We start from the raw sequence: 10,729 nt of genomic DNA, 5'->3' as shown, positions 1-10,729 counted from the left end.
CCATGAAGTAAGACAGGCAGAGGGAGAATCCTGAGGTTGGGGCCAAATGTGAGACTGGTACACACACAATTAAAGACTAAAAAGCCATCAGGAACCCTCAAAGCCAAATTCTATCTGCACACTGGCTCTACAAAGTTCACAGCAAGAATCTCTTGCACCAAGTCAAGTTAGTGGCCTGGCTATGGATGGTGGGGAGGGCAATACATTTTTATTTTCAGAGGGATGAGGTGGGAAGAACAGCCATGATCTAGTAAAAGAGACCTTCAAGAAGCAGAAAATATTTAGAGAACATTTTAATATATATTTTCATATATATATTTAAAGTGAAGAAAAATAAAACTAATTCAAGCCATGTCCTGCCCCCCACCCCACCCCCCCCCCCAAAAAAAAGAAAAAAGAAGAAAAAAAAAGGAAAAGAAAACAAAGAAAAATTTAAAGTGAGACCTTTGCTGCTCTGGTCTCAACTTAAGAATCACAGTCAGCTTGTTACTTTTATTTTGGAAGAAAAGATGTAAAAGTTTCTTTCAATTATTCAGAAGGCAAGTGTAGCTACTTATAAAAACAGAATGGCAGGAACAGAGTAGGAAAGGAAAATCAGAAGTAAAAGGGCAGAGTGGGAAAAGAATTTTCAAAAATAAAATTAACAAGGTGACTGTTCCAGAAGAGGGCTGTGAAAAGGACATGGTGGACCGAAGTCTGTTAGTCAAGTAATGATTCAACTTTTAAATTATTCTCCTGTTCTTTTTTGTTGGGTGCTTTGTTTGTTCAAGTCTAAGATTTGGAAATGCTGACCCTTTGTTAACAGCCAACAGGACATATAGGATCCCTTCCCTCCCCGCGCCTGCCTCCGCTGAAGCCACCACCAGCGCCTCCTTGGCTGGTTGCTGGAAGAGTCCTCCAGGTGTACGAACTCAGGATGACAGGGCAGCCTCCTTCTGTGGTTGCTGGGCTTGTGAACGTTGCAGTATCTTTTGGCTTTCCAAGTCTCTAAAATGTTTTTCAACTATTTTGCGTACATGGCTCAGTGCACGCCCCTCTTTGCATTTACAGTTTTCCACATAATATGGGGGTGTAATAACAACTTCTTCCATGACTACGATGTTTTTTTCTTGCCATTTACAGTCTTTAATGGTCTTGTGATTGGTCTAGAAGAGCTGCTGGCCCTCTAGAGAGACACCAGCACTGATTGCATAGGCCTGACTCAGCTTTTCCTCCTTCTCTGTCCGTGCTTTGCTGGCAAGCTTACTAACATTGAGTGAAGCTAAGGGAGGAGGGGTTTCTGTTCGGTCATTAATTATTTCCACTTCGGAAACATACTGTAAGTTTATGAGCAAGATGTCTGCATGGTTGGGCTTTCCACTGGAAGAGGGACATTTTAAAGCCAGCATTTTGGATTGGTGGTCAAAGGCTACCACCTCGCCCTGCAGCCGCTGCTCCTGGCACGCCCCGCTCGACACCTGGCTCCCAGCGCTATATACTCGCCGGGAGGAGCCGCCATCTTGGGAGTGCAGCCGCGGCCGGCGGCGGCGGCGGCGGCGGCAGCAGCGGGCGGAAAGCCGGGCCCCCAGTGAGCGCCGCGCCGCGCCGCCATTTTGTGGATTTTTATCTCAGTTCCATCACTTTGGTAAGTAATTGAATCTTTTCTGTGCTTCAGCTTCCCCGTCTGTCATATAGCAATAGTAGTGGTACAACTATAGAGAGTTATTTTGAAGATAAATGAGTTTATACATAGTAAGGCTTAGAAGAATGCCTGGCGTTTGTGCGCTCTCAATAAATGTCAGAAATCTTTTTGTCACTATTTTATGGATAAGAAAACTGAGGCACCGAGGAGTTAAGTAGTTTGTCTAACTAGTCACTAACAAGTTGAAAGAGCTTACATTTAAACTCAGACATTCAGGCTTTGCAGTTTGCATTCCTAACCACTGTATGGAGTTCATTCAATACATAGTGGGTTTTTATTGTTATTAGCTAAGTTAAAGGTGACTCATTAGGCTGATCTCAAAACATGTTCCAGGAACTAGTAAGGAGAGGGTAAAGGCAAGCTCATTTCTTATATAATAAACATTATTCTGACTTATATATATATGTTTTACCATATTTAATTATTCATCTCTATCATGCATGTAGTGTGATTTCCCGTGAGGAAATTGAGCCTGAGGGAAGATATGCCTTAATTATGGATGAAATAACATTAGAATTCAAATCTGCCTAACCTCAAAGCCTGAGTCTTGTGATTATAGAATACTGCTTCCAATATCTTCATATTTGCTCTAATAATGTTCAGTTTGTCCCTGGGATAGCCATACTCAGAATCTAGGCTTGCCCTAGAAAATGAACATTCCCATTGCCTTGATTTTTCCTGCAAGTCTTAATCTCTGAGAAAGTCAAAGTAGATGATGAGAAGATAATACAAAATGAAGTGAACAGAACTTCATTAACCTTCTTTGCACAAAAGAACGTTTTCTAATATGAAAATGAAAGAATCAAGGTGGAGTCACTAATATTAAGAAAACTTTGACAAATAGAGCCAGGGAATGCCATGAAGAGAGGGTTCTCACACTTGTGTACTTGATAATAAAACAAATCCTGCAAAAGTCACAACCTTGCACAAAGGTCAGCCCAAACTTTCTTAAAACAATACTTAGGCAAGGATATCTTCCCAACAATTGCCTGTCCAGCCTCAAGCTGTAATTGATCTATGTAGCTAAGGATAATTACTACAATTATGTAATTCTCCTCATTTTTTTTTTTTCCTTTAAAAACCTTTGCCTTCCTTTACCTCCCTGACTATGCACATAGTTGATAATGGCAACATATTCCCATTGCAATATTCTATTCCCAAATAAACATCTTTTCCTCCAGAGAGTCTCTCTCTGTTATTCAGATTGACACTAGGAAATCTATCATGGGCTCATGATAAAAATAATACAATAATTCTCATCTTCAAAGACCTTTGATATTGCTAAGGTGTTCTACTTGGCAGAAAACATTGATGTCCCCCTCCTTTTTTTTTCTAGAATCTAAATCCTAGGATTCTGGCCGGGCGCGGTGGCTCAAGCCTGTAATCCCAGCACTTTGGGAGGCCGAGACGGGCGGATCACGAGGTCAGGAGATCGAGACCATCCTGGCTAACACGGTGAAACCCTGTCTCTACTAAAAAATACAAAAAACTAGCCGGGCGAGGTGGCGGGCGCCTGTAGTCCCAGCTACACAGGAGGCTGAGGCAGGAGAATGGCATAAACCCGGGAGGCGGAGCTTGCAGTGAGCTGAGATCGGGCCACTGCACTCCAGCCTGGGCGGCAGAGCGAGACTCCGTCTCAAAAAAAAAAAATAATAATAAATAAATAAATCCTAGGATTCCTTGACATTGTTACTGAGAGTCTGCAGTCTCAAGACTTTCAGGATAATAGTTCCAAAGGAATGTTATCTATATGGTTTTTCTGAGTAAGCCACTTCCATTTCAAGCACAACATTTGGGATTGCATTTGTTGGCTGTTTCTCCAACTTCCATTCCCCTCCCCCCTTTTTTTCTGCCATCAACACTTTTAATTTCCTTTCGGTAAATTACTTTTCTACCATTGTGTTACAGCCTTGCTATTTGGTGGAAATGACCCCACTCTTAGCATCAGGGGTGTGGCTGATTGGCTTACCCTAATCTATGCCCCACCCCTTCTAGCATTGATTCCTTCTAGCCACAATAATTGGCTCAGGAATTGGTACATGATCCAATTGGGGCTAATGAAAGAGACTGAATCCAAAAACGTAAGCAGAAGCCTGCTTGGGTCCTCCTCTCTCATCCCTTGGAGTCATACTGGTGAGTGTAGGATAAATTCTGGAGCCTGGAATATGAAAACTGACTCTGCTAACACATGGTAGAGTTGTCACTGAGCTGCTGCCTCCAGCTTCAGTAGGGACCAGTTCTATCTTTAAACTGTTTCAGTTTTGTGAGCCAATAAATTCCACTCACTGCTGCTGTGGTTTAGATTGTATTTCTGTTACTTAGAGTTGTAGAGAGTCCTAGACAATAGCATATTTCATCAGGGAAAAACCTATCAGATCCTGTAACCCCTAAAATCCTAATGGTTCTTATGGAAAAGTAAATCAAATACCACACAAATTAGAAATGCAATGTCTTCTCTCACAGTGTAAGAAGCCCATTTAGTGATTTTCAAAAGCCCCTTAGTTTCTGCAGCAAATGATTAATGGACTTTTTAAATCTACTTTTCATTGTAACATAGCCATATGTAGCTCCAGGGTAGACTGCCTCACACGTCAGGTATTATGCTACAAACATCATGTTACAAGGGAATACCGTGTGACTTCTTTTCTTGTATTAGAGAGTCTACTCAAAATACTGGCCTTACGATGATTCCATTGTGAATTTATGGCATCATATTGCTCTTCTTATCTAGTGGTGTAATAACAGTGTAAAATAGTGCCACATAGAAAGGGTAAGCTCCAAGCATGGAATGTGTGGTAGTCAATATGGCACTACACTAAACTTGGAAAAACTATTGGATTTAGTCCTGTGTGAGTTGCTAAAGAAACAAATATTCTGAATATTATTGGATGTAGTAAAAATTATTATGCTTTTGAATTTGATTTTCAACTTTTAGAAAACTGTGAAAGCTCATATTTGAGTAGTATCTACTATGTATGCAGGCATCACCTAGGAGGATTTTATATATAATTGTATGTTTATATAGATGAATATATCTGTCTCTGTGTCTCTTGCTCTGTGTGTGTGTGTGTGTGTGTGTGTATGGTGTGTATGAATACATACATATTTATGTATATGCACACATACACATCATATTTGTATATATGTAGGCCTTGTAACTTCTCCTTATTGATACACCTTTTTCTTTCTAAAATATGAACAAAACAAAACAAAGAAACACTAAACACTGAAACTGAGATTCGGAGTGGTGTGAGGTCATTCAGAACTTCTCAATCCACCCCTCATAGCAATGGTAATGGTGTAGTCAGGAATCCAGGGAATTTTAGTCTAGGATGTGAAGAAAACTCTGAATCTCAGGATATCAGTAAAATAAATATGCTCTTATAAACTTGAATATTGCTGGAAAACGTGACTAAATTTAATGGTTTGTTAGAAATAAAGCAGTCAAGGGCTGAGAAAATGAACGTTTATGGCTGAGTTTAGGCAGTCCATGGTTCTCAAAAGGGCAGGCAGTGCGCTTTCTCAAATCACATGCTTCCCTTCTCCGTTTGGCACCCAAGGACACTACTGCTGCCATGGCTGCCCTCGGGACTGGGACTAGGAAAATAGCTATTTGCAACTCTAAAGAAAGAAGATCATTGATTCCAGTTGACACTGACAAAAGGAAATTATGCTGTTTGCTATATATTTGAAAGAGATCTGGCTTTGGAACCACAGACACTGGCATTAAATCCTGCACAGGTATCTTATTAGCTGCTTGGCTTTGGGCAAGTTATTTAACTTTCAAATGCCGACATTTTCTTTTTTTTTTTTTTTTTTTTTTTTTTTTTTGAGACGGAGTCTAGCTCTGTTGCCCAGGCTGGAGTGCAGTGGCCGGATCTCAGCTCACTGCAAGCCCCGCCTCCTGGGTTCACGCCATTCTCCTGCCTCAGCCTCCGGAGTAGCTGGGAGTACAGGCGCCCGCCACCTCGCCCGGCTAATTTTTTTTTGTATTTTAGTAGAAACGGGGTTTCACCGTGTTAGCCAGGATGGTCTCGATCTCCTGAACTTGTGATCCGCCCGTCTCGGCCTCCCAAAGTGCTGGGATTACAGGCTTGAGCCACCGCGCCCGGCCATGCCGACATTTTCACATTTGTTAAATGCATATAATAAAATTTGTTAGGAGGATTACATATAGCATGAATGAAACCACTTAGTATGCTTATTGAATGGCATGAGGATCACTTAATGGGTGAGTCCATGGTTTAGCTGTACAATGCCTAAGGCTACCGGGCCCTCTAAAGATTCCTAGCACAACAAGGCTATTAATTCAAGTGAAAAGACGAAACTAATAAAAACAATTTTTCAAAATGTGGTGGATGGAATGACTGGAGTATTGTCCAGCTAGACCTAAAAATACGAAACTACACTTCAAAACAGCATGAATTTCCTCTGATTCTTTGTCAGAGGAACTGCTTTCTAATTCATATCTAATCACTTTGATATTTTTTTCAGCTTAAACTTTTTTTTTTTTTTTCTGTCCTAGCTAGGGGAATGTTTCAAAGAGGCATAGGGCTTATTTAGCGTACTACAAAACATTGTGGAAGAAATCCTAGAGCAGGAAGTCGGAAAATATTTGTTCCAAAGCTGCCTTTACCAGTTCTAACTACTTTAGTTTCCTCATCTAAGCAATAAAATGATTTTTCAGTCCCAACCAGGTGTAAGGTCCTATGTTACCTCAGGTCACCCCATAAAATGCTAGCTTCATTCACTTCTGTTTAACAAGAAGGACTTTTTGAAGAATCATTTTAGTTTCATTATTCAAAGAGAGCAAACTAGTATCTGAATATGTCATCGATGAAGGGTTGTTTCTAGTCTTAGCCATAATTCACACTGTTATTTTTAAAATGTAATCACTATTAATTATAATCCTGACACAAAATAGTAATAATAGCTAACTTTCTTGAGCATTTTTTTTTGTGCCAGAAACTGTTCTTACCAATTTACATATATTAACCAGTTCAAACTTCACAACAAGTCTGATCAGATAGGTTTCATTACCTCTATTTAAAGGTGACACACACACGTGGGCAAAGAGAAGTAATGTCAATTGTTCATATTTTCTTCTGTAGTAAATATTGGAACTGGAACTGGAACCTAGTCTATTTCCTGAGCCTAGACATTTGTTGAGCACACAACACAGCAAAATGTAGTTGTTGCTCCTCAATTTTACCAATGTGCCCTTTTTGCAATACTAAGTAGATCCACACAATATATTGTAAGTGAAATATAAAATTACATAATGCAGATTGTGTCTCCCTCTCAATTTTTTTTTTTGCAACAAACCTATCAATATTAGGGGAGGTAGGGATATGTGAGTCTGCATTATAATAGGACTATTATACAGGGAAATTATAAAATTGATAAAAATAAGCATTGTGATTTTAATAAAGTTTTAAAAAATTTAACAGGAATTATGAAATGAAACAAACACCTGAGTATGGAAAGTTTGAGAAAATAAAAATATGGGAACTAAAACATAAACATTAAAATACAAAGAATTAAATGTGTCATGTACATGTTTTAGCTGAATCAAAGAGTAAACACAAAACCATTTCCAAAACACAAAATAATTTTCAGTTTTGCTGAAATTTTTAAATCCTGTGCAATTTATTCTACTAATTATTTTAAAAGTAAAATATGAAGTATTGGTATATATTTTTTTCATATTTGCAAAAAAGCTAACTGCCTTCCTGGAGGGAAAGGAATTGGGTTGTTCCTCCTCTTTTCTTTATGTTTTAAATATATTCTCTGTTTTTCCATCAACTTTGTACTAAATTATTCTGTTCTTTTATCCAGTATGTCAAATTCCCATTCTCTTACAAGGGAACAAATAAGCTAAACTGATTAATTCCCTGTAATGAAAAGGAGTATATTTTCTGGCTCTTTTTACACATCAACTATTCACTTAATGTTTGCCACGTCTACAAAAAGGGAAAGACAACAAGAATAGCCCCAGGGTAATAAAAGTCTACTCACACAAACAAACAAACAAAATAAAAACAGCTAACAGATTAAAAAGCATAAGAATAAATTTTTAGATTATTATTTTCTTTCTGCCTTTTCACTTTCTTCAATTTTTCAAAGTAGAAGGAAAGAGAGGAGCAAAAAAAGGAAAGTGTTGTATGGTTATGAGAGAAAAGGGGCAGGGAATATTTTTCCTAAAATATTTCTGCTTCTTCCTTACGTTCTCCATTCTCGGCTTTTGTTTTTTCTCCCCAGGCACCTGGCCTTTGTTGAAGAGGCAACTCAGTGACTCCCAGGAATCTAATGCCACATCATGCTAGTTTTATAATTAGAGCCCACATTATAATTACCCTCATGTATATAATCAGTTCCTGAACATCTTCAATCAGTCAAGCTCTATCTTTGAGTGATAAGGCGGGAATAAGCTTTGTCTTTTTGTCTTGCTTTTTTTTTTTTTTTTTTGAGACAGCGTCTTGCTCTGTCTCTCAGGCTGGAGTACACTGGCGTGATCTCTGCTGACTGCAATCTCCGCCTCCCGAGTTCACGCCATTCTCCTGCCTCAGCCTCCATTTTATCAGAAAGACAGTGGATGTATATTTATTGTTTTGCAAAATCAGATGCTATCTCATTATAACACGATTAGTCAATTAATAAACAAATATTACTAAGTATCTTATATCGCTTCACAATATGGCAGAGCCTTACTACCCAATGCACACTGGGTATGATATATTTCCTGATGATGTATTACCGAAATTTAAATTTTGCCTGAATAAGGAACATTGCAAATGAAAAAGCGTGTCACATATGTACATTTTTGTTTTAATATTGATTTATACTTCTAAAGAAAACTGGAAGACCACTGTAATAAAGTATTAAAAATATGAGGAGCATTTATGTATTGAACTCAATTTATGTAAATATGGGTCTGACCAGCATATGTGTACTTTTGGCATAATGGGGTAGAATTCTTGAAGTTCCACAAGTGAATCTAAGCATTAGGGATGGTATTTTTAGCACAAAGCTGCTAACTGACTGATTATAACCAGATTTCATTGAGAATCACATTTCAAAAGAGAGGAAATGTTATCAACACATTATAATTTAGATTCAGATAAAACTCCCTGCATCAATTATCAGCACAAATATCTTCCCAAACCACTTTTTTTATATATAAGCAAATGAAATCCCTGAGAGTAAATGATTCCCAGTGTCATTTCCACATTATTAGGATGATGTTCATCTTACACAAAGTTTGAAATGGACTCAATATTTAACTTAGATGAGAGTACTGCATTACTGGTCCTTGAAATGATATTACAGACTGGGTCAGAATGTAGTAGCAAGATTAAACTATGTGCATTCAAATGTCTGTTCAATATCTTTTCCTTTGTATAAACTTAATCTCTCTCATCTATAAAAGGATTATGATAAAAACATTTCATACCCCCTAAGATTTGTGAAAATTAAATAATATATGGATACATGGAAATGCATTCTATGAGAATACATGGAAAGTGTTTGAAACAGAAATAAGCGTTAAATACAGTTTTAGCTATTATTAACTCTATTTTGTCCACTCAACTAGGTGAAAGAAAAGACCTGAAAATGAATTGGGGGTAGCAGGTGAGAGGTAAAAGTTTGGATGTAAAAAGCATAGATATATTTTCTGAAGGTCAAAATACCTTTCTTTAATCATTGGCCAGACTTTGGTTTATTGGTATCTTAGGATCTTGAAAAAACACTTCCTAAGACAGCAAGATGAAAAACCCCTGGCTGGCAAGAACAGACGGGTGGTGTCAGGAGTGAAAAAGGGAGAACAGGAGGGCATTTTCACTGATGCGACAAGTTTGTTTGCAACATAAGGTATTTAACTTTAGGCTCATATTTTAAGCTCTATTTTATACATTTATTTAACAGGCTAGTAGATTGTAGTGCAAATTCACCTTTTGTGCTTTCTTTCATATAATGAGCTTTCTAAACCATATTATAATGTCATCTACTAAAAGTGCTTTTTTCCTTTCAAATGAAGATTTCAAGATAAATGGAAACTTTTGCCACAGATGTTAACATCATAAATGAGAAAGAAGAAAACATATTTTTCTCTATTTTCTCTTGAGTATGGTAAAAAATAAATTTAAAATGGCTTGCCTAAGGACCACATCAATAAACAATATTGCCAGGCATCCTGGATTTAAAACCCTTTCTAACTATGTGATATTGATCAAACTATTTAATCTTTCTAGACTAGTTTTCTATCTGGATAGTGGGGATTACAATAGTCCTAGCTTACAGAATGTTTGGAAATTTTAAATGATTTCATATAGAGAAAATTTTATAAAACAATTTTAAATATAACTACCATCACTTTTGGCCATTCTATTATTATCAGTAATTGATTTCTGCTGAAATAGGTCTTATCGAATTCTTTCTTATAAAGGATCTTGTAAATGTAATTAATATTCTGCATGTAACTAAGGAAAAACCAGTCACACACGTTTGTAAAGATGGTTATCCATTCCATTTAACACTTCAGGGAATCTACACAATGGTCAAGACAGCCACACTATTTTAAAAATTATAAAATATATCAGCTACCCCTCTTTGAAACAGTGGTGTTCATGCCTCTAATTGTGAATGTGGTCAGGCACCTGTATGAGTAACAATTCATCAATTTGTCTGGTGTCTCACCATCTTGACCTTAATTAAAGTGAAGTCTTCTGCTACTGGGCAAACCCAGGTGCCCTGAATGCCTTCACAAGAACAGAAATAGACAGAATGATTTATGTAGTTGTCTTGCTGGAAAACTACCAAACTATGTTAACAATAAAGATGCTCACTAGGAAAAACTCAATATTTGCCCCAATCTATGTAAACCCTTACTTGTAAGGCTTGAAGTAACTGGAATGCTGGTAGGACAGAAGATATGGAAGCTAACTTGCACTGAAAACCATTTTTTCTGGGATCCCCTGAAGTACTTCACCTGTTCAGCCCCATATGACATGGCTTTAGCACCTGTAAATTATTTTAGCTTATGAGCAC

The 10,729-nt window shown here is 37.6% G+C and overlaps 1 pseudogene; it reads right to left on the bottom strand.

Annotated features, from left to right (window-relative positions):
- Positions 1–608: 608 nt before the first annotated feature.
- Positions 609–1,498, bottom strand: LOC106993254 (protein LSM12 pseudogene; annotated as a pseudogene).
- Between the last annotated feature and the right edge of the window lie 9,231 nt (positions 1,499–10,729).

Source organism: Macaca mulatta, chromosome 14, assembly GCF_049350105.2.
Source record: "Macaca mulatta isolate MMU2019108-1 chromosome 14, T2T-MMU8v2.0, whole genome shotgun sequence".
NCBI lineage: Eukaryota > Metazoa > Chordata > Mammalia > Primates > Cercopithecidae > Macaca > Macaca mulatta.
The sequence above is the reverse complement of the archived record's forward strand: the minus strand, read 5'-3'. Positions and strand labels throughout refer to the sequence as shown.